At 37.6% G+C, this 24,919-nt stretch overlaps 1 pseudogene; it reads right to left on the bottom strand.

The window, feature by feature from the left end:
* Positions 1-13,699: 13,699 nt before the first annotated feature.
* LOC133730755 (aspartyl protease family protein 1-like) lies at positions 13,700-18,805 on the bottom strand (annotated as a pseudogene).
* Between the last annotated feature and the right edge of the window lie 6,114 nt (positions 18,806-24,919).

Here is a 24,919-nt window from a genome sequence, read left to right as displayed (position 1 = left end):
CGCGTCTTCCTTGTGTATCCCCCATACTTGATTGCAAATAAAATCAAATTTTCATATTTTCTCTATGAAAGTGTGAATAAAAAACTCATTGTCGGTGACGTTTCGGTGTGAATGTTTAAATATATTTTGTGTGTGTAGATATTTCAGAAATTAAGAATTTCGTGGAAATAAACGGAAAATTTCAGAAAATTTTGGGAAATTCCTGACTGAAATGATATAGCATATGAATTTCGTTTCGGTACTTCAAAATTATGGAAATTTCGGTAGTTTTGAAGAAATTTCAATCCTTGCCAAGAAATAGGTGCTGCGTGTATGGGAGTAGAGAACAATAAAGCCTCTAAATTAAAACTACTGATCATTTTTGTTGGTTGCCTTTTCTATTTTCCTTTTCAGAAAGTTTTGTTTCTAATGTCAGTCAAAAGCTCAAAGAGATTGGTTGCATTTTCCTTTTTACAAACAATTTGTAATGTCGCAGTAAAAAGTTGAATAAGAGGTTTAAGTTTTAGTTTTGCAACATCCAGCCTGCCTATATTCCTAATATGTTACCCCGCGCTATCACGATCATAGCTCAGTCTCTATAGTTCAATTCTCCATCCTCATTTTTTTGCTTTGCCTTAGGTATAATGGCCACTGGAGCAAGGATTGGAGTAGAAGCTAAATGCTAAACAAAATTTCAGCTACAAAAATCATATTTTCCAAAAGTCTAATAATACTATAGCAAACAACATTTTTACATGCATGAAAATCAGTACTTTCAAATAGTATCTTCCAAGTTCTTCACAGTTATGTATACTTGCTCAATTCCACATGTAACGTGAAATCTGTCACCAATTTCAGTAGGTACAACATCCCAGACGTTTCTTATCTATGAAAAAGAACAGAAACATGTCTCAAAATAGAATTAATGATTATGGAGTAAAGCAAGTATTAGCATGAGTTATAACAAATGAAAATGGGCTCAAAATGCAAAGCGAGGAAGAAGAGGGAACAAAAGGGCGTAAAATCACCTGATTGAACTGCACCTACAGACGATCATTTTCATATGAAATACAATTTACCATTCAAAAAAGGAAACACAAATGTTCGTTGACATTTCACAGATCACTCACTATGTCAAAAAATGCTTCATACCATATCCCTCAGATGACAGAAGACGTTTTTTCTATTGTCTTATTTTTTTGAACGTCTTCAGACAACAATTTTTCTATTGTCTTATTTTTTTGAACGTCTTCAGACAACGTTTTTTCTATTGTCTTATTTTTTTGAACATCTTCAGACAACAATTTTAACTATTTATTTCGTTTAAATAATATCAAAATCAACACCAGTTCAACTTTTTCAAGTTTGTTATAATTTAGAAAATTCAGACAACAGCTCTAAATAAAGTCTGTATTTCCCCTTGTCTGGACAAAAATAGGTTTTTGGCTGAACTAAAACTTATGTGAACTAGATGCCTATACCCTGAGTTTTCTCAAGACTTGGTCAAAAAACAGAAACCTTCTTTCCCTCTCCCTGAGCTAGACCCCGAGCAACTGTAGCTCCCCATTTTGATTCTTCTCCCCCGATCAGGGACATTCTTTCCCTTTCCCAATTATGGTTATTCTCTGTCATTCTAGAGCAGCTTGCTGTGGGTTTCTACTATCCATATCTCTCTATTAAGAGAGTCATGGTGCTTGAAGCGATGAAGGCTAGGCTCAAACATTGGTTAGAACTATTAAGACTTTTGTTATAGAACTTTTTAGTTAAGAAAGAGCAATGTGGTTATGGTGAATTGACTACTCTTTACCTTGCAGATTTTTGTCTTAGCGCGTTAGGTATATGATCGAGATAAGATGGTGTTTTTTTGGTTCTCTCGATCATAATGTCAATGTTAGGTTTAGAATTGTGGAACTGATGGATTGTATTTTGGATGATAGATGCAATGAAATAATTGGCTTGAGATTTTGTTGGCTGATTTTAGTCCAATTTTATGGCTTTGATGATTGTGAATGAATGATGATGAAATGGTTGAAAAGCAACATATGCAGGTTTCACAATATGTTGTATCAAGAAAATGGAAACAACATAAACAAAAAGTAATCTCTTGTTTCTACTTACTTCAAGCAACATAAAAGTGGACTTGAAATCATTCTCAAACAACAGCATTAGGTGGTTACTTGTATTGCTATTAATACATAACAGAATTTGACTAAAATAGTGGTTGAAAGTCCAAACAAACGACAGAAAAGTGAGACTGAATACTATTTCAGACAACAAAAATTGGAGTCCAGACTATACTCCAAGTGAGATTCAACCAACATAAAAGAACTAATGCTGCAGCTGGAAATCAAATCTAACCACAATAAACATAATTATATGTAGTCAAAACAAATCTTAAACAACATAACTCACAGTATAAATGTTGTTGTGTACAAAATCAGTCAACATATAATTGTCATTGTGTTTTGAATCAGACAACAAAAACATCAACTAAGTTTCAATATTGATTCAATCAAACGACAAAAACAAGTAAAACTCTGTCATGTTAGATTAACTACATCGACATATATTTTGTTAAACCCGTCAATGAAGTGAATTCCCAACAACATTAATATGTAGTAGTAATATGTTTCAGACGACAGATGGTCCCTAATTCTTCAATATTCGGTACTTCAGACGACAATACCTTAAACGGAATTTGTTGTCTGAGCACGTAATCAACGACGGGTAATCTCTCTCGTCTGAGTGCCTTAGAGACGGCAGCCACCTAGACAACAGACTTCTACTTCATCAGACGACAGATATGATCTGTCGTCTGAAGGCTTTTTTGACATAGTGACTAATCCCAAACAAATATTGTATCGACGGAAGACAAATCTCCGAAGCAAACTAACATCAAAGAACAACATAAAAAAAATGAAACTATAAAATTTTATATGCACAATATACAACACATATATACTGCAATTGTCCCAATGGAATATGTTCAAGTTAAACTTGAACAAAATGAAATGATTGTGATATTCACGGAAATAGAATCTAACTAATAGTTGCGCTTAAACAGTATGTATCACAGAATGATAGCACCAAAAGGTGATGTTTTTGTTTCGACACTTCTAATGATGTAACATATCCAGTATGAATCCAAAACTATATCTCAGTTTTCACCCTAGATAAATATCTGATTATCTGGAAAAGTGACACTTTAGATTTTCATAGGCATATATTTGAACACAGTAAATAGTTTGCTACTGAGTATGCAGATCGGATGCACACAACACAACTATAGCCAAAAACTACTCCCAACCTCGACAGAGGATTTGTCCATATATCCGTCAGGCTACAGAAATCACATTTCCCAAAAGTTTTACTCTTAGTGTGGAGGTTTTGAAAATGAATCTGATGTAATTACCTTTATTTCCTTTGAGTTGCAGGCTTATTTTGAACTTCTTTTTCTACCTTTCTTATCTAATATGAGAGGCATACCTTTAGCCCAACTTCCTACATATCTCATCGTGTTGGTTGCTTTCTTACATAATTCACCAGTAATAATAAAAACACACATATGTGTGAAATACTGGAAAAGTAAAAAAAATCCATTATTAGTACTGTCTTTGCTTAGACATCTTCTGTAACAATGTAATGAGGTGAAATTAGAGAAACCTGATAGCAATCTTGTAAGATTTTGTGGACTTATCAATGTTGATTAGGAATGCAATAACTTGCTACTCTACTTGCAGAAAAAGTAATCGGACAAAGTTGTGCTATTCTAGTTTAATTCCTCCTGCATTGAGGATACAAATTTACATAATGGCCATGCTTTGTATCATTAGTAATATCTTTTGTATATGAATTAGGATTGAAAACCCTACTGCTATTAGGACTAGTAAACCTTTATGGGAAGGTGGCTAGTTTTGTTTGCCTACTTAAATACTTGGTCCCTGCTCTAGCTATTATCAAGCATACATTGTTGTCTGCCCATTAGAGACAGCCTAAGGGATAGCTCAGAGGAGAACAAACCAAGTACACCATCTCACAAGTTCAAACTGTTGTCTTCAACAATGGCTACAATTCCAGGTAAATTTCTGTATTATTATATTGAGTACAATGATCATATGCACACATTCAGTTTTTCAACTTATAAATCTTTCCTTGCTCAGAAGTCAGAAACCAATGTAGCCAACTGGTTGAAAATATTACTCAGCTCATGAATGGTGGACCCAACATTTTGCAAAGCTTCAGCTCTACTCTACATTTTGCTGCTGTAGTTGGAGCAATGGTTGACTCTCAGCTCCCCATCTATCTCCTTCCTGCAAATTTGAAATAATTTTTTTTAAAAGGATGACAGCCTCAAAATTTGTTATCTACATCAAACTAATCCCATAGGATACCGAACAAAGATAATAACCAAAATTTAAAAAAATTAAATCCAAACAAAGAAGCGTCAGACTGAATCTCGAAGTTTTATAATTAAACATCAATTTATATATAAGTTCAAAAGTGAATTGTCTGCATAATAACACTGATAGTCCAAATTCTAAAATGTTTAAACATCAGAATTTGACAATTGGTAATTTATTGAAAAATGAAACATCGTCATTGTCTTTATGCTGACTGTTCTGCATAAGGAAACTTACAACCCAGAATAAAGAAGAAACAAAGAGATAGTGTTGGTACTTTTCAGGATCCTCAAGATGAACAAATGGCGCAAGCAATAGCAATAGTTGTTCAACAGTTCACATATAGATCAATCGGGATTTTAAATAATCCAGCACACAGAAACTAAGGTGATTTAGTATATCTAGAACCTTAGTTCCCAACCACATCCTTTTTTTATGACAGTTCATGATTGAAATATCTTCCAAGTAGATAAAGATAGTAAACCTTCATCAAGTATAGGAAAAAAAATGCCTTTATTTGAGTTACTTCCAAACAACAGCTTTGGTTCCTTCTTAAAAAACTATTTACAAAAGAAAGTAAATATGAGGTCCAACCGATAAGCAAAAGCCAGAGATGGATGATGAAAAAAATAAAATAAAATAAAAGAGAATATAAAACTATTAACTCGAATTAAAAATTATAAAAAAACTAGAAAGTTCCTCAGCCCTCAGGTATTTAATTTTTAGTTCAAACTTACCTGATAAATTCCGCTCACAAACTCCAAAAGAGAGACGAATGGTAGAGGACCACTTTCAGAGGCTTGTGAAGTTTGGTTACTATCATGCGAAAAATCATGTGATACCAGTCCTAAGCATGCTCATAGCCCTCTCCTTTGATTCTTTGACATGTAAGGAGTTGAACAGAAAACTGAATATTGGAAATGAAGGGGTGGAACAAAATCATACAAATACACAGGCAGAACAAATTAATACAAACTAGATTGACTTATACTGAATGAAAAATACCAACTAACCTTGTCTCTAGCAAGTGGGTGAGATAAGACGCAGGTGATCAACTTGTGAAGGATAGGTGTTGTACATATATATAGCTTATATCCTTGTCACCATTCTGCACATGTTACACCAATCCTTACAGTAATGCCAATGAAAAACAATATAGGGTTGTTTCTATTCAAAAGGAAAAGAATATAGGAAATGCAATACTGTAGATTAATCCCATTTGACACCGTCTGTTACAAAAAGTAACAATCCCCTAAAAGGCCTCAAACAGTCAATTAAACAAGCATAGAAAACTGACTTGATCAATGGGACTAGATGTAAGGCTACTTTGGTAACACGATGACATTGCAAATGGAGCGCCTTTTGATCCAAATGAGTAAGTAAGCCACCTTCACACTTCATGCAGGAAGTGAATGGCTCCTTTCTTCATAAGCTTTGAACAAACCCAAGCAGAGGAAAGCAACTACAACTTGGGAGCAATCGTCGCAATTGATTAAATAAAAAGATTTGGATTTTTGATTGTAAATCTAAAAGTACCTATTGTGATCTTATCAACTCCTGTACCCATTTAAGTTTCAAAAGTCAGAACTACATGTGGTTTCATTCCGCAAAGGGTATGTAGGTAATCTAGAACCAAATTCATCTAGATGCAACCGCGTTCTAAACTCTAAATCGAATCTCTGGTTCACCTCAACCAAATTTACCCTAAACACTACTCTCATTCCAAAATCAAAGCCCTCCAATGAGTCATTCACACATTAGAACTCTTGAACTACGAGTGGTTTGATCCCTCTCCAAGGGTACAAGCAACCCATTCAGATATTCGGGTGCAGCCGCAAAAACAAACAAACACATCTCCCATCAATTGGTTTCTTCATAAATGGAATCAAATGATGTTTTCCTGTAACAAAGGATTGTAACTAAGAGACACATTCTGTCTTGAATGGGTCGAACCTAAAATAATTAAAACTTTATTCACTAACTGACTACGAGTGAAATTATGTTGGGTGACATTTACGCTCACTGTGTGCAAATTTTTACTCAACACTATGATTGCAGCAGTAAGGCACAACACCGACCCAATATGCAAGTTGAAGTGGAGTCGTGAGTGAGATCTTCGGCTATGAACTCGACCTTGTCGGTGGTCATGGATAGAGTGGCGCGGTCGGAGAGCTTGTTTTCTCCTCTTTCTTCTCAATAGTACTACTCCATCCCTTGTAAATTTAACTCAAGCCTTCACCATTTTAAATTAGGTTGTTTCTCTTTTTGAACCTTTTGTTTTTATAATCGAAGATGAAGAGTGGAGAGATGGAGAAACAGAGAAAGGGAGAATGAGTGACGACTGATTTGAAGAAAAGAAGACGATCGAGTGAAGCTGAGTACACCACAAAAATTTTGAACTTGAGTTTACAACAAATGATATGAGGACAGCTGTTCCATATTCAGATATTGATCCCACATTGGGTTTCTTTTTATTTTTTTATTTTTTTATTTTTTTATTTTTTTATTTTTTTATTTTTTTATTTTTTTATTTTTTTATTTTTTTATTTTTTTATTTTTTTATTTTTTTTATTTTTTTGGTTTCTTTTTAACTTCTTTTGGGCTGGGTCTGGACCATTTTATATTGTCTTGGGCCGCGTTTTATAAAACACTCAATTTTTTAAAAAAGGCCCGGACCATCAGGATCAGTCCGTAAGAGACCGAGCCGGACTTTCGGGCTAAAATGCCCAGCCATAGGTCTTAGTCAAGCCACATTTGACTGCAATCTTTTAATTGATCAACATACTTCATTTGCCGAACAAAAACCAGGGAAAAGAAGAGACAAGCTAGTGTACTGGTGGGTATGAGATACCCTCATTTACAACTATTTGAACAAAAATTTACAAGTATTTGAACCAAAATTACAACATTGAGAACAAAAGTTACCATATTCATTTACACTATTTACATATAATTAAACAAAAATTACAACATTGACAACGAATTTGTTCAAAAGCTTGTAAAAATGTCGTAAGAGGTGTAATTACCATTATTATAACTAAGATTACAACATTGACAACGAATTTATTCAAAAACTTGTAAAATGTCGTAAGAGATGTAATTACCATTATTAGAACTAAAATTACACAAAGTATGACTCAAATTACAACTTTGACAACAAAATTTGTTCTCACTTTTGTAAATGTGGGTATGAGATACCCACCACTACACTAGAATTTCCCGGAAAAGAAATAAAGGAAAGAACCAAAAAACTGCTGCTATGTTGCTCATATATTTCCCCGAAAGCCGACAAGGGTCACAGTTGGCTGGATTGGTCTAATGGTCATTCTCGACGTTACGGGTTCAATTTTTTTGGGCTTATTTTCGCAGAACTGTATGCAGTAATCTACATATACGCGTCGATTCCTTGTGCATCCATCTCTCTAAGTCTGGTTTGTTAATTTGGTCGTTGGTCTGCGCAGGCCGGCATGCCATGTCCGACTGTTTCTCGGAAGATTATAAGAAAGTGCCTGCATGGTCGAGGTGCGAGAAAAGATTAAACAACCAGAATTTGTTTCTGATCCGTTGAGTTTGATTATTTCTTCTGTAATTTGATAATATATATCTTCTGATCCACATGCCTATCCCTAATTTATGTTCATCGTCTTCGATGGTTTTCAAAGTCAATGACATTCAATTACATGCAGAAGCCATTTCAGATCAAAGATCAAACTCCTAATATGAAAACATATAAGAAAGAAACCTCCGTGAAGTTAGACTAAAATCAGCCAAAAGTTTCTTTTCCCTTTCCAGGAATGTGTGATTTAGGAGGAGCAATCCTAGAAGCAATCACGTACCATTCAAACTCATGACTTCTCTGAAAACCAAACCACAGAACTCGTTGGTATGAAAGGTTGGTTCAATTCCATAATAAACTCTTCATAGAAAATGAAATTAATTGGAAATAGTGTTGCTCTGACGTTAGGGTTGCTTGTTTCCATACCCAAATTCTCAGCATCAAGTTCTTGTAAACTACACAAGATGAAGTTGATGTTTACGTTCGAGTTCTTTTCTTCTTGCTGACCGAGGATTACAGAAATTTACTTGGTGAAATTTCTGTTTTTTGTTTTGAATGTTATCAAGTTTGATCCATCCATGGTAAGGTTCTCCCTATTCCCAACACAACATCCCTTTAATTTCCTCATGGGATAGTTTATGACAGTCGTGCTTGCGTGAACAGCACCAAATCACTGTCTGAAAAAATTGGTGCAGAATGTCTTCAAATATTTCCCCGAAACAGCTTTAACAGAAGACTATCAAACCAATACCCATAGATAGATGCAAGGAAACATTGCAGGAGTTCGATCTTGGTCTCTAGAGTTGTCCGAGTTAAGTAAAATAAATAAGAAAACAATGAAGTGGGACACGAAATCTGCAGGCCAAAGATATAATACCCAGCAAGCTACATGCACTAGTAGGTGGCAATGAAAAATGAGATTCAGACCCGTCAAACCTTGCGGTTCAAACGCGGTTTAGAATTTATCTGAGTGAAGTTATGCAAGTTCCCCAGAACCGCATAGCAATTCCTGTAAGAGCTACAATAGATTTTCCCGAGTCTTTTGTGAATTTGTTTCTGGGTCTGTAAATGGACAAGAAGATAGAGCTTGCTACGCTCTGTTTGGTCATTCGCTCTTCACGATTTCCTTCTGTAATATGAGATCTCATTAGCTTACTCTGTCCAACAATTTCCTAGCTTGTACGTATAGATTTGAATCATTTGATCAACGACGTAATTTGCACGCAGGTGTGGGTATATCCCTAATTTCTAGTCATGTTCTTCCACCGATTGGTTTCAGTCAATATTAACAAAAGGATATTCAAATACCCAATCTGATCAAGGAAATTAACGAGAAACAAAAAAGAAAGCACTACGTAGAACAGGAAGCTAGCTCTCCATGGCCCGGAAGAAATCATGTACTCATGTATTACTATCCAACAGCCAGCATTGGATAGTTTGCATTACACTGTTGAAAACCAAACTAGCTAGCCCTAACTCATGAAAACTGGTTGTTAGGACGATTTGGTTTTCATTTAATCAAACTTGCTATATAGTAAAAGAGTTTGAACTTTCTGTGGTACTTGCACATTGGGGGAACGTAACTTATTAAAGTTTCCCCTCACTTTCCTGATCGAAATAACCCTCCAGCCGGACCGCAGCAACCTTCGACTAGTATAAATAGGGCATTTGGAAAGCAAAGTGATAAACTACCCTCGACTAGTCCATAACCATCATCCTTAAGAGTTAATTTCACAAGATAAACAGTTACAATTGATCATGTCTTCCGCTAAGGACGCGTTGGGAAAGGGTTCAAAGGTAAAGGGGAGTTCAAAGGGACAAGGTGGGAGTTCTCAACCAAATCCTCAAGATGCGTTGGGAAAGGGTTCAAAGGTAAAGGGGAGTTCAAAGGGACAAGGTGGGAGTTCTCAACCAAATCCTCAAGATGTACACACCCCACCGAAACCGAAAACAAGGCATGCCAATTAAGCCATGCTTTGTGCAGAATGGTGTCCTATAGATGTTTCCTCTGCAGCTACTTCTTGTTATTTTTGTCATGTATCATGTAATTAAGTTGATCAAACATGCAGTAATTCATGGTAACCAAAAGTAGATGAATAAAATGTTACCAAATATGTATAAACAGATTACATTTGCATTTGTACAAATTTCAAGTAAAACCTTTGAATTTTGTTTCAGTTGTTATAGATGTTCCATCCCTGTGTGTAATAGATAGGAGAATGCAATATTATTATTATTTCAGTTTGTTTATAAAGTATAAATGTGAGTTGATACCTTCTTTGGATTTGAAACATGTTAAGCATTCATCTCACTAAACTTCGCCAATTTTTTTTTTTTTTATCCCCACCCCGCTCATATTGATTTCAAGGAGATTTGAACACATAACTTTTACAATGTTAGTTAGATAAGCTAATCAATTTTTTTTTTTATTTTATAAAAAGCGGATCAAAGGGTTTCACTCCTGCCCTCATGGTGACTCGAACCCATGACTTCGTACATAGGTAGTGGGTGCTCTAACCACTGAGCTAACACCACTTCGTCAGATAAGCTAATCAATTTGCATGTTCGTCGATCTCTCTAGTCATCTTGTACGTACGGTTTTCAATTTCAAATTTGACGTTGGTTACAGAAACAAATTAAATAAAGGGGTTAATCACATAAAAGGAAATGGGAATATATATCACCATACCATAGGGTACGTGGATAGATCATAGGGATATAAAATGAAAATCCATAAGGATGGTGCTATTTACACACCCATTTTCTCTATTCACACACCCCCTCTATTTTTTTATTACTTTAATTCAATTTTTTTTTTTTTTACAAATTACCCTAACTACACTTCCTTGCAATTCTGATTCTTTTTCTTTTTTCTTTTTTCTTTTTTCTTTTTTCTTTTTTCTTTTTTCTTTTTTCTTTTTTCTTTTTTCTTTTTTCTTTTTTCTTTTTTGCTATTTGACAAGTCAATCATGAATCAAATATTCAAATATCATTATACAATAAATCAATTTTTTTTAACCTATATAAATGAAGGAAAAATATTACGTTCATTAAGTGGAATTACGTTCATCAATCTAAATTGCAAAGTTTGTCCTCATACAAGTAAGAGGGGTAAGAAGCATGCTTTACTCCTTTGTTGTCTCGGGTTCCAATATTGCACCTAGCTTATTTGAGTTTCTCGTCTCTTATAGATTGGCAATAAGCCATTTTCAAACGCAGTATGCAGGTTTAGGAAATTTCTAGGTACAGCAAAAAAAAAATCATAATATAGTTCAAAATTAATTGTTTGAACAAGACTTACCTGAGGAGCTAGACAAATGCATACACACGCATAATCAATGGTATGAAACTCATAAAATTGATTTATTGTATAATGATATCTGATTCATGCACTACACCACAAAGCTAATCATACGACAGTTCTTGAACTGTCATCTGAGTGAAAAAGCTACTGTTATCTAGTAGTCTGTGGTCTGATTGACTTCGCTCAGACAACAGTTCAAAACTATTGTCTGTGTTACACTCAGACGACGTATATAAGCTCATAATTGTCGTCTGAAAATTACCAAAACTATTTTAATTTGGATAAACTATTAGGGGCCGTGACCACTTACCCAATTTTAGTCTAAAAATTGCCCACTTACTCCACTAAGAGTTTTTTACTCCCATTTACCCAATTTAAACATCAATGACAAATTTACCCTCATTTTAATTAACAAAATACACTGCTCTCATACTCTCTCTACTCCTCTCACGCTCTCTCTCTCCTCTCTTCTCTTCTGTCTCTCCTCCTCCCCTCTCCGATTTCTTCTCTCACCAGAGACCGAATCCGGCAACGTCGTCGCCCTCTGTTGCTGAGTGGCGGCGACTCTCTCTCTCCTCCCCTCTTCGATCTCTTCTCTCTCTCCTCCTCCCCTCTCTGATTTCTTCTCTCACCGGGGATTGAATCCGACGCGGTTGAGATAGAGAGAGAGAGAGTTCGTGTGCAACACGTTACCGTGCGCCTTAGTTGGAATGAACTGTGATCTAATAAGCCAGTACATCGAGTTCGTCGCTGATAGGCTGCTGGGTGCGTTGGGATACGGGAATATCTATGATGTGCAAAACCCGTTTGATTGGATGGAGCTGATTAGTCTTCAGGGGAAGACCAATTTCTTTGAGAAGAGAGATGGAGGGATTTAGATCAGTGAGAGGCTCCAAACTCAGCGGTGGATGACTGAGTCAATAAATTTGCAAAACAAAACCTTCATAATTGAGAAAAGTTATAGACTGAAGGGGTGGGACCCAAAACTGACACTCAAAAATATGCGTGATCTTTCGCACAGTTTATGCACTCTCTAATTTCCTCTCTTTTTGTATGTAGGGGCAAAAATGGTGCGAGGCATTTCTTACTCAAAAAGCATGTTCTCCATTATTGTTAATAATCAACTCTTTATTATCTTGAATTTGTTTTAATTTACTAATCTTGTAATGTTGTGGAGAGGTTCACATTGTGATAATCCAATACAACATGATTATTGGAGGGCAATAATATGTTTATTGGGGGGCAATAATATAATTGTTGGGAGGCAATAATATATTTATTAGAAGGCAATAATATAATTGTTGGGGGGCAATAATGTGTTTATTGGAGGGCAATAATATGATTATTAGGTGTTATTAGGGGGTAATAAAATAGGACATCAGAATCCGGTCACCGGTCCGGTGGTCGAATTCCTGTCATCAGTTGCCAGATTCCAGTCACCGGCCGCCGAAGTCCGGTCACCGGAGTTCGCAGCCGGCCACTGGTCACCGGAGTTCGCGGCCGGCCACTGGTCACCGGAGTCCGGCAAGGTCTCCGATGACTTCTCTCTATAAGTGACAAAGAAGGAGAGGGCAAAATTGTCCCAAAAATAAATAAAAAGGAATAAAAAAATACTTAATTGGGTATTAGGGAAAAATATATATTAAATATTGGGTAAGTAGGCAATCTCTTAGAGTGTTTGGGTAAGTGGGGTTAATTAACCCTAAAATTGGGTAAATTATCATTTTCCCAAACTATTATCTGTTAGATATTTAGACAATAGTTCATTTAATGGTTGTTCAGAAACATTATATTACCCCAACACTTTTAAGAGAACTATGTTGTGCATAATGAATCTCAGACAAGCGGAACATAACTACGTGATGTCTGAAATGAATTTCAGACTACGTACACTGTTGGGAAACCACTGTTGTCTGAAATGAATCTCCAACAAGTGCCACGTACATTTATTTATGTTGTGTTTAGTGAAACTCAAACATCAAAATGTTTAAGAATCTATGGTCTCGAGTATATCTTGAACAACATTGCGTCATTTTTCTCAGTTGTGCGAGATGCATTAACAATAACAGTTCCAAAATGGAATATGTCATCTCACTGAACACTCAGACGACACATTTTAGTGTTTTCAATTGTATTTGATGAACCTCATTCAACAGTTTATTGTTACATCTGATGAGTGAAATGAATCTCAGACAACATTGATTTTGTTATATATCTTGTCTGAAATGAGGTTAGACAACATGAGTTTTGTTATATCTGTTGTGTAAATGGCAAGTTCAGACAGCATGAGTTTTGTTACATCTGTTATGTGAATGGCATGTTCAGACAACATGAATTATTTGCTGCTTTAAGTATGTGTTGTCTGAGTTAATCTTAGACAATAGACACTTGACCTATATTTTGTTGTCTGAGTTGGCTTTGCACAATTGGTTGCAGATATGAAATTTCATGTCCAAAACATATCCAAAATACCACATTTCCATAGATTACTGCCATCTGTTTCATACATTGCCATATCCAACACATTTACAAACGTACAAATTCATGTCCAGATCAATTCAGCAATCCCAAGTTACCAAAATAAGTCCATAAACCCAAGTATTAACCAGATAGATGCGACAGTGCTTGCATATATGTTTTAACAACAAATTTTGCCCACTCTGTTCTGACTGCATCAATATGGTGCTGCATATTTGCTGCCTTCCCTCTTTTCTCACACTGAAACAAATTAGTTTGCACTTAGTATTCAGAAAACTATCCAATAATCCATGACTATATATAAACTGATCGAAAACATGCAAAGTAGTCCAGAACAATGCAATCCAGCAACCACAATTTCAATAAGCATATTTTCAGAGAGCAATATTAGATGACAATATTCCAACAAACCAATTTAAGTTGGTAAAGCACAAAACAACAACATTCACATACAATATCAGATGACAACTAGTTGCAGCAAATCAATGTCAGAATGCATATTGTATCAAAGGTAAGTAAGTATGAAGGTCCTCAGTTTCATAGCCTGCATTTGCAGTAAAGAAACTTGGTCATGGAAAAAGATCATACATAAGACCATGGAGCATAGGTGTGTGTGCATATAGATGAGTAATACATACAGTCAAACTTCTTCCATCCCAACACCTTTCTCTCTCTGTCAAATACAACATGGTAGCCTATCATTCAGTTTTCTGTAGAGGGGTCAATAGCTGAAGCATAAGCCAGCATTTAACAATAATGCAACTAGAAAGTCACAGTAGCTGTTTTCTAATTCGTTGTTAAAGACTACGTCATCAATCATTATGGATTACCAACAGCAGAAGATGCTCGAAATCCTAAGTTCCTAGCCATGTATTCCATTTGCTTACTTTTAAGTTTAAAGATTAAGCATGCGAAAACTGCTATGAATGGATTACCAGCAGCAGAAGATGCTCGAAATCCTAAGTTCCTAGCCATGTATTCCATTCGCTTACTTTTAAGTTTAAAGATTAAGCATGCGAAAACTGCTATGAAGAAGACTCATGTCCAATTATATATAGTTCCAAACTCTTGACAACAGCGATGGATTACCAGCAGCAGAAGATACTAATAAACTGAGTAATTGTCAACTTAACTTGAGGTAACGAAAATCCTAAGTTCCTAGCCATGTATTCCATTCGCTTACTTTTAAGTTAAAAATTAAGCATGCGAAAACTGCTATGAAGAGGACTTGCGTCCAATTATATATAGTTCCAAACTCTTGACAACAGCCAGGCAATAGACCCAGCTCGCTCTGTAAAACATTAGCAATGAAGATACTTAGTTACTTACCACTATTCTTGGCTAAAAACAAATAAAGTAATAACAAAACATTACCTCAGTGGAGATAACGATGATTGGATTATATATTTCAAACTGGCTTCCACCTTTCATTGTTAAACTGACACCAGATATCCAACTAGCATTTGCATCAGGACTGCAAATGAAAAGAAGAGGAATTATAAAAAATAAAATACATGTAATCAGATTGGGAGTTAGAATCAAAAGAAAGCACAGACAAAAGAGCTAAATGAGACCTCATATCATAACAATATTCAAATGGAATCCTTGAGTCAGGTGGATGACGCTTATCTCGAGCTTGTGAATTGAACTGCAATAGTTATAAAGCATTAACCATGAGTTATACATGGGTATTAATAATGTATGTAACCAATGTGTGTGCGTGTGTAGAGAGAGAGGGGCAGCTTACACTCTGAAATCCTTGTTTAAGTCGGGTCATCCAAATATGTGAAAGAAGTCCCAGAATCAAAACAAGCGGTGAAATCAATGTACATAATGTATGTCCCCACTCTAAATTGAGTTACACTGATGTTGTAGGTTGGACTAAATGAATCACAAATAATGGCAGATAAAAACAATGTTAAGACATCCTTTTAAATAACAATCATATCATTCGGATCGCACGAATAACAAGCATCAAGTAACTGATATTCCCACTTACTGTGAAGGGTTATAATTAAATGGGGTCTCTTCCTGGTCAGGACTCTCCTTGTCACCAAAATTGATTCTCCCAACTCCATCATGTCCAAAACACATGGAAAAAGGAATTTGCATATCATAACCCATACCAGGATTATGACTAATGTGGTGCATTTAAATTGAAAATCAGTCCAAGCTTTTTTTTTTTTCTTTTTCAGACGAGCAAATAAATTTGTTTAGTATGGAAAGCAACAGGTAAAAGAGTTATAGATGTATAGCAAAAAAAATTGTGAACTAAATGTATTAGCATGGTAAGAAAACTGAAAGTGGTTGTCTAAAAAGACAGTCTATACAATACACATATATGTACACTTTTTCAACACTTGGTAAAATATTCGCCAATAACAAACTGAAAGTTTAGAAACTCAAGTACATCTTCATAATTAGTTCTGTCATTCCAAAGCTGAAGAGAAGGAAACATGCTAGAATCAGTAAGGTGAGGGAGCACAAAATGCTTTACTTTACAAACAAAAGAGCAACTTGCTTTCAAAGTTTTTCCACCACATTAGTATCAAAAGTACATCAGATTAACCCTCCATTAGTAAGCCTTTCTACTTCCTAGTAAGGATCTTATAAATCCAACCCTTCCATTCAAAAAAAAGATTTCATGCAGAGGTATTCCATGTGAGAACAGCGATAGATATTCAGCAATGCAAAATAGTCAGCAAACATTCCACAAGCAAAGTAAAACTTGATAAGACAATGACTATTCGACATTAGAAAATTGGGAGAGAGATGCTTCCAGAAATCAATGTTAAAAATTTTGCTTAAATACTATTTCAAATCAAGCTAAAAGAACAAAGTGTAATGATTATAAGAAGCAAGGACAGTTATTACTTTGTATAATCCTTCATATAATTGCAAAACAAAAAGGAATCCAGGCTTCCCGAAGAGAAAGCATTCCATATCAAACAAGATTCCACTTACAAATCAATTAATACCCAAAACAAAATCTCATACTTAGAAATTCGTAAAGGAAGCAATCTAAAGCAGTCAATCCCAATACATACCAGATTAAAATCTAAGCTATAGGAAGGTTTTGTCTTCCCTACCTCAAGCCTTAGTTCAGCGGCTAATAAAGCCAATCAATAGCTACAGCAAATCAATTCCAATTGCTAACACCCTTTTCAGCAAATCCAGCCACTAAATCAAATTTACAGCAAATCACATCCCAATTTCTTGAATGGTTGAAGCAGAACAATTGGGTTTAAGAAGAGAGGCAAATCGAACTTACTAGTGGCAGCTGTAAGCAAAGAAGAATTTCAGATTCTTGGGTAGTGAATAGCCATGACGACTTCTCTGTTTTCTTTTGAGCTATTACAGATTTAGTATTTTGGCTTGGAGAGAAGATATCGGTATGTCTAGAAGAGTAGAGAAAGAGGAGAAGGACTGAGGTGTATGGTCGTAATGTACTTTACCGAACGAACTTGATGGATGGAAGAGAGTAAACAACATGTTTTCATCTAGACAGATGGCTAGATGCTTCTAAAGCCCAAATGAGATATTTATAAAAAATAATTAATAAACAACAACACAAACATACACAATTCAAACAACTTCTATAACTAGTACCCAATGTGACTCGATCTTACTTAGAGCACAACACACACACAAAACAAGAAGGATCAAAGAAATAATTCAATAAAGCAGCCTAAATAAAAATTGAGGTCATCACACTGCAGTAAAGCCTTCCCGGGATAAAATGCTAGGAACAGATATCTTCTCCATACCAAGACCAAACAAACCATTAGGAGCAGTAATACCCAGGAATGAACCACTTTGCACCTGTCCACAACTTCAAAATTCAAAATGCCCTTTTAGCTGAATATATGATATTTTAATACAAAACGGACAAAAGATTGTAAAAGCTTATCATACCACAGAACTCACCCAAAGGTAATGTATGCCTCAACATATTCGTGATGACTATCTTTAGTTGTTTAGTGCAGAACATCCTCTACCAATATCCCAGAAGTAGAAGTTTGATTAAAGACATAAGAGACCCTATAAGGGCAGGTGTTGAATGCTTCTAGACATATATTACGCTGCATACACAACCTGTTGTTGCAATGGACTTTCTTGCTAGTCGACTTTGGGGTCATATTTGCTGACCTTGAAATTCTGCCACAGTAAATAGCACCCAATTACTCAAGTACCACAGGCAAAAGCCAGAAACAATAGTGCATGAATGCATTAAAACACCAATGCCTCCATTCTTGTCCTCAAATCTAACAATACAACAAAATACCGAGTGTCAACCCTTAAGATACAGAAACAAATGCATAGCTTCTTCTTCCTAAGTTCATGATCAGTTTCAAATAAAGGTCATATTTTCTTGTTAACCCTTAACAAGAATCTGCATAATCAAACCGAAAAGACCCCCAAAATACTAATGACATTCTCATCAACACTACTTCAAACCCCACAATTCCACTATCCAATTAGCAATAGATAAAAGTTTTCTTCACATTAACAGAATTGAAGAAAGAAAAAGAACCCAACTTAAACTTACAGAAGCATAAGCTGTTCCTTCGCAAGGCACCCAAAACAGGTCACTCCTGGTATCAAGCGCCACCAAAAACTTCATTCCCGGCGTCCCCAATTGCACCGTCGTATAACGCAAACTACCTAAAACAAAACATCAAATCAAATCCCTAATTTCCAAGAATCCTAAAATTTAAAAATGGAAACTTTGAGAAAATGAAACTAAAAATGGAAACTTTGAGAGAAGAAAAACGTACTATCCAAAGAGGTGATCTGAAAAGTGGAGTTGCCGTCGGAGAAAGCGAGGGTGTCGGTGGCCGGAGAGAGCTTTCCAGCGGCCTTCGACCACTGATTGACGGGGTCGGAGAAGCGGTGGTGCATCTCAAAGCTGAAGACGCGGCTGTCGCAGCTGGGAAGAAGAAGAAGGGTCAAGATTGATGGGAAAACGAGGGAGATGGAGGCGAGAGGCTCGATGAGGGTGAGAGCGATGGTGAGGGAGAGCGAGGCTGAGAGCGATGATGAGGGTCGTTTGGGAGGGAGAGTGACCTAATTTTTTTAGCTAAGGGAGGGAACACGAGATTCTCATATGGGAAAAAAATACAAACAGTACCCAACTTATGGCCCACTAGTAACTTCAGTACCCAAGTTTTCAAAACTATCACTTTGGTACCCAGGTTATCTAACCCGACCCAACTTTAGTACCTAAAACACTGTTTGCCGTTACGGTGTTAGCCACCTGGCAAACTTTGAAGGGTATTATGGTCCCTTCACTGTTCGTCTTCTTCTTCCTCACACTCTCTTCGTGACCAAAACCCGGTCGCCGTCTGCAGTTCAAAACCGTCCCCGAAGCCGTCGCATCTTCCAGAAAAAGAGAAGTCACAGCGAATCCCACCACCAATCAAGGCCCTAACTCCGATCCTCACAGCCTGGGAAACATCAAACAACATCAATCCAAATCTTTGGAATTTCATTTCCCATCTTCATAGTGTGAGTGAGTCTCAGAGAGAGAGAGGCATCGGGAGCTTGGCCGAGAGAACCACAAAGCCGTCGAGAGCTTCACTCGGCAGCGCCTCCAGGTCTGAAAAACCTAGCTGAGATTCACCTCATTCTTATCTGAAAAACCTCTAAGTTGCATAATTCTCAGTATGTAGAGCTGCAATCGCAACAAACACGAAATCTCTTTGCGAAAAGCAAATATCTCAAATCAAATCCTTCATAAAAATGATGAACAAATAAACATTAATTTACACTAACACAACCAAATTAAGCAACAATTCAACACACATTGAATCAAATTACTCAAATTGAAGTTCAATCGAAAGTCAAGCATACCATCTGAATCTTCATCATCATCAGAGAGAGGGAAATCGAGCCAAGTCTCGGGATGCATAGAAACATTTCTCACGAACGCAAGAACCTCCGGCGTCACACCGAGAGCCAGCCCAGCCGCCTCGGCCTCTTCCTCCGATCCAAACTGAAGCAAATTCGAAGCGATCTTAGTGAACTCTGAAACCGCCATATTGCTCGAAAGCTTCGAGATCCCGCTCTTGAACTTTCAGTCGATCTCCGCGAAATCTCTCCGGATTCCGGCGATCACGTCCTCCTCGGAGAGCTCCGGATCGGACGGCTCTCCCTACTCGGCGGGTTTCGGAGCGGCCGCATTAGGCGGCGGGGTGAGAAACGAGGCGACGCCCCAGAACTGGTGGGACAGGGTTTTGGTGAGCTCTTGAATTTTCTCGGCAGGGGTTGTGGCGGGGGGGGGGGGGAGGGGGGGGCCAGCTGGAGAGGAGGAGGCGCGGGTCTTGGTCGTTGATAATGGTTAGAGAGAGAGCGAAGAAGAGGTAAAAAAAAAATAATATATATAAATAATGAATTAAATATGAAAAGACAAAATTACCCTTCAATATATGCCACTTGTCAGACGTCGTTACTGAGTTAACGGCTCCAGGTACTAAAGTTGGGTCGGGCTAGATAACCTGGACACCAAAGTGATAGTTTTGAAAACTTGGGTACTGAAGTTACTAGTGGGCCATAGGTTGGGTACTGTTTGTATTTTTTTCCCTTCTCAGATAGGCTTAGGTTTTGACTGTTTTGAATGAAAAAAAAAATGTAAATTGTTTAACGACAGTTACAACACACAAACTTGGTGTCCGGCCCAAACTGTGATTACTCATCTGAGTTGTAATAGAGTTAGTCTTACCGATATCTACGGAGATATTTCAATCATTGTAAGATTCACTTTCTTTGTAAGACTGATATTCCTTGCTTGTAATCCTCTATATAAAGAGGCCCCTATTATCAATGAAAGTACAACTCTCTCTCAATTTTGGTTTTCCTAAAACACGTTATCAGCATGAAACCCTAACCCTGAAACCATAAAATTGTAACCTTCAAACCCTAGCTACCTCCACCAACACTAAGAGCCATCATAATGACGCTTTCAAAGCGCCTCAATCATGGGAGTCTGAGCACAGAGATGTATGTTCTCGATGTGGAGCATCCGGTCACTGGGCACACGTTTGTAGAGCTCGTGAGAGTGTTGTCATTGCCTACAAAGCGTATTGTAAAGCAAGAGAAGCTCACTACATGGAACAAGAAGATTAAGAAGGTGATCTCGAACTAAGGGTTGAAGACTTCAAATCAGGCCAAGATCAAGAGACTGACGATTTTGAATAAAGTCTTTATTTTTCAAGAGATGTAATAGGCGATTGCCATATATTTTGTACTAAATGTCATTGGTTTAGTTTCTCTTCAAGTATGCTCATCCAAAGTGAGTATGATGTCTAGGAAGGTTTTGAGATAAGTGGTACTTAAGAGAGCTTTGCTCCACCGATATCTCCCTACTCACCTGGTCATATTTATTTTAGAGTCACCAAAAGAAGTCAAACGACTACCTTTGTTTTGCATTAGCTAGTTTCGGATTAGATTTTCTTAATGGCTAAGAAACAATGATGTACATCGTTGGCTTATGAATAAAATTTTGAGTTCTTTTCATTATAACTCCATTTTAATTATGAGCATATTACTTTGTGACTACGATGGCTGGGCCATCAAGTTTAGTTCAAGGACATGGAATGGCCTAAATTCCTCTTGCCAAATGGCACCTTGGTTACTGTCACAGAAACTCTCTACGCTCCTAGGGCAAAAAAATCGAACCCTATTGAGCTATTCGAGCCAACGAATTCCATGCAAAAATGCATGTAGAGAACAGAAAAGAGTTCATTCGCATTTCCTCTAATGATTGCGAATAAAGGCGCACCTTAGAGAAACTTATGTGTCTCTCTACTAATTTTTATGTCACCACTATCCGAGCTATTAAATCCAATAAAGTTATGAGAGAAAATCTTTTAGATTTAGACACACATTGGCTTTGCCTTGACAGGATAGGTCATCCTAGTCATGATATGATGATCCGTCTACTAAAAACTTCACACAGACATCCATTCCTTTGAGTGAAACGAAGCAATAATCAAAGGTTGATTCCTAGACTAAGAGTAACCGCCGCCGCCATTGCCTTTAGCACCGCCGCCGTCCACCACCGGTTTAGAGCCACCCATGTCCACTCTAATGACGCCATGGTAGGCGTCTCCCATGGTCATGACCCCATGGATGATGTTTCCCATGGCCATGACGCCATAGACGATGATGTAATCACCAATTCTGCTTCTAATAGCGTTTCAGACGCTCAGGTCCAACCAAAATCCTTATTGGTTGCTTCTAAGGCCCTTCGCTCATTCTATAAAGCTTGTTCCTTATGGAAATTAGGACCGAGAATGTCCTATGTAAAGGATACGAAAATACACATTCTGTTCTTACATAGAATCCGAGGGGATTTTGTGGACTGATTCAACCAACTTGAGGACGTTTAAATATCGCATGATGTTGGTTGACACACAAACATGCTGGTTACGTGTTGTGCAATTGTCAACTTGTCATGCTACTTATACTACACTCCTAGCACATATCATATGACAACGGGCTCACTTCCCGGATCATCTCATTCAGTCAATTGGACTTGACAATGCTAGAGAGATTACATCGAAGACTTTCGATGATTATTGCACTGGGACTGATGTTGGACATCATATTCTCATGTACAACCTAAATGGTCTCGCGGAAACGACCATTGGTAATGCGCACCAATCTCCCTATATCCGCTCGGGGTGATGTAATATCGCATGCAGCTATGCTAATTCGTCTACGACTCGCCGCTACTCAATCTATCTCTATGTTACAGCTAGTGACTGGGTACAAGTATCTCGTACTTACGCATCTTTGAGTGCATCATTTATGTGCCTATTGCGCCGCCACAACGCACTAAGATGTGTCCTCACAGACAAATAGGCCTATACATTGGATATGAGACTCCAACAATCGTCAGCCACATAATACCCTTGGACATTGGTAATCCGCACCAATCTCCCTATATCTGCTTGGGGTGATGCAATATAGCATGCAACTATGTTAATTCGTCTACGACCTACCGCCACTCAATCTATCTCTACGTTACAGCTAGTGACTGGGTACAAGTATCTCGTACTTACGCATCTTTGAGTGCATCATTTATTTACCTATTGCGCCGCCACAGTGCACTAAGATGGGTCCTCACAGATGAATAGGCCTATAAGTTGGATATGAGACTCTAACAATCGTCTGCTCTTTATCGCTAGATTTGCGGATTGTCACTTTGATGAGACAGTCTTCCCGTCGTTAGGGGGAGATAAGAACACGAATGTTCAACAAGAAAGACAGGAATTGTCGTGGTCTGTCCTTACTATGTCTCATCTCGATCCCCGCTAAAGTGACGAGATCACACATATCTACTACAAATATGCCTGCAAGGATGGACGTTCTTACGAGAGGACGTAACGCCACCCTACACGGAGGTAGGCATGACACCAACGCCATAGAGAGTGGCACTCTGGCGTTATAGGCCATGGCCCCAGCTAGGATGCGTGGGAAGCCGGTGGGTTCGAATGATACTTTGGCACATCCTGATCCTTTGGTCATAGACACTCAAAATCCGTCTCATAAGAATGTTCCGGATTAAGGTTATTATTGGGGAACGCCTCAACGTCAGAACCTGTTTCAGAGAATATAGAGCTCTTTGAAAATTACACTAGTGTACTGATGATGAATTTCATAGCGCATGAGTTTGTTGAGTCCGATGATATCAAATCATGCTCCGTTGATGAATGAATACTAACATAGAGAAATTTGGCCTAAATGGAAAGATGTGATCCAGGTTAAGTTGGATTCTCTAACGAAGAGGAAGGTTTTTCGAGCTAGTGATGCCGACACCTTCTAACATAAAACCTGTTGTCTAATGGGCCTTCGTTAGAAAGCGTGATGAGAAAAAGAGATAGTAATCTTGCCTTACGGTGCAAGGCTTCTCACAAAACGGCCTAGAATCGAGTACGAGGAGACTTATTCTCCCGTAATGAATGTCATTGCACTCCACTACCCTGTCAATTTGGTAGTTTTTGAATAACTGAACATGCAGCTTATGAATATGGTCACTACGTATCTTTATGGGGATCTAGATACGGAATATACATGAAGGTTCCTGGTGGACTTCATTCACCCAAGTCAAGTGGCTCTAGACCACGGAGCGCATTTGCAAAGAGGTTGAAACGCTCACTAAAGTGACTACTTGATTGGGGAAAGATATGTTCGCGCGTTTTCATGACAAGTTCTGGATTCTATCGCGATTGATGTTGGTGACATGATCTTCTTTGGAAGCCCTTAAAGAGTTAAGGGAAACTGCTGAACACTTGAAATCCGAGTTTGAGATGAAGGATCTTGGGAGAACACAATTTTGTCTCGGTTTGGAACTTGAGCACCGTGTTGATGGATGCTTAGGCGTTTTGACAATGTCAAGCCTTCAAGCACGCTCATGATCGTCCGTAGTCTTGATCCTAAAAATGATCCTCTTCATCTAAAGGATGATGACAAAGATCTGTGAGAGGCAAAGGTGTCCTACTTTGACTAAAATAGGCGCATTATTGTACTTAGCTCAAAGCATAAGACCAGACATCTCATTTGCAGTGAACTTGTTAGCTAGACATAGCTCTGTGCCAACAAGACGCCATTGAATTGGTGTAAAAGATATCTTTTGATACTTGAGATGTACGATTGATATGGGCTTGTTCTATCCCTACAGAGAGACGATGGATTCGGACCCATCACACACCAGGAACGCCGCCAACACTGGCATGCATCCTCTATCCTCATCCCAAAACGACGTTAGTGTTTTGGAAGGTTTTGCTGTTGCTGGGTACCTCTCTGACCCACACAATGGGTCATTCCCAAACTGGTCATGTGTTCACCATGGATAAGATCGCGATATCTTAGAGGTCTACATAACAAACCCTAGTCGCTATATCTTTGAACCATGCGGAGATTATTGCTCTTCACGAAGTAGTTTGTGTATGTATATGGATTAAATCCATAATTACGCATGTTCAAAGCAATTGTGGTTTGAAGTCTACCACATATGAGCCTACGAGCATTTATGAGGATAATGATGCTTGCTTTGAACAAATAAAGCAAGGCTACATCAAAGGCGACAGCATCAAGCATCATTAGCAGCAACAGACTCTTCTCAAGATCAAAGTGAACAAGGTTCGATCTGAGGACAATATGGCAGACTTGTTTACTAAGTCATTGTCTAAATCCACC

This window comes from Rosa rugosa, chromosome 2 (assembly GCF_958449725.1).
Source record: "Rosa rugosa chromosome 2, drRosRugo1.1, whole genome shotgun sequence".
Classification (NCBI taxonomy): domain Eukaryota; kingdom Viridiplantae; phylum Streptophyta; class Magnoliopsida; order Rosales; family Rosaceae; genus Rosa; species Rosa rugosa.
This window is presented reverse-complemented; position numbering and strand designations above follow the sequence as displayed.